The following is a 1,230-nucleotide window of genomic DNA, read 5'->3' as shown; positions in this document are numbered from 1 at the left end:
ATTATTATTATTATTATTATTATTATTATTATGCAAAGATGAAGTTGACGATGCTGATTAGCCATCTCTGCAGTAGGCCTACGAGAGAAATGCACCTTTCATATAGGCCTACAGCATTGCATACGCTGCAGCCTTTTCATTATCAGAATAAAATACAGTCAACCAAACATATAGATACACTATAGAATCTAGAAACACTGGTTAATTAAAACAGTCCATAGTACAATCCGTGCCGTTCAGCCTGAGCTCATATTTCATAAGCGCATATTTGCTCGGATGATTTTTCATGTGAAGAAGACCATCCAAATGTGAGAGAGTAAGGAAGAGGATTATAGGGCCAAACAATAAAAAAAAAAAAAAACATCTCCAGAATAAAGTCATTAGCCTATAATGCGAGATTAAACTCATTAAATATCCAGAAAAAGTAATAAATAAAATACTGAGAATAAAAATAATTACATTTCGAGAATAAAGTCGTTCAACTGCATCGTCAACTTTATCTTTGCAGACACTGACTCAGAAAACAGTTTAGTAATAAGTAGCCTAAATAAAATATGTTCTAGCTATTTATGCGATCCGCTTGAGCGCGGAATAGGCTATAGCCTATAAAACGCTTGTTTATTATAGTTTAGTTTAAGTTAATTTAATAGTTTAATTAAATATAAACGTGCGATTACTAATGGCTTAAATGAGCGACTATAATAGCCATTTTAATAATAATAATAAAAATAATAATAAGGAAGGAATAACTGACAACGTGCCGTTGAATTACAGAAAGAAAAAAAAAACAAGGTACCGTCACAAAGTTCTTGTTTGGCAAAATAAATATAAGCTATTCTGTGTCTTAAGACAAGTTAAGATAGAACAAGTTCAATAAAACATCTTTATTATATTTCTACGGTAGAGGAGAATAGCCAAACCAAAATGAAACAAAGAAAAGACAATGTAACATTCATAAAACCGTACTCAATGGTATGTGCACATGTGAGTGGGGCTAGTGCCATCTAGTGGTTGCTGATTTTCTTAGGCTCAGCTGCGCGTGGAGCTGTGTGTGTGTGTGGATTGGGCAAGGCTAAAAGGCTGAAACGAAAGTCTCAAAATTCTAATGAATCAAATAGAATCGACTCAGAAGAGACGTGAATGAATGCACGTGTGTCACGTGATCCACAAATGCACATTTTAATCGCTACATGCACAAATTATGATACTTTAATACAAACTATAACATTT

Source organism: Sinocyclocheilus anshuiensis, unplaced genomic scaffold, assembly GCF_001515605.1.
Source record: "Sinocyclocheilus anshuiensis isolate Anshui unplaced genomic scaffold, SAMN03320099.WGS_v1.1 scaffold861, whole genome shotgun sequence".
NCBI classification, from domain to species: Eukaryota; Metazoa; Chordata; class Actinopteri; order Cypriniformes; family Cyprinidae; genus Sinocyclocheilus; species Sinocyclocheilus anshuiensis.
Note: the sequence above shows the minus strand (reverse complement) of the source record.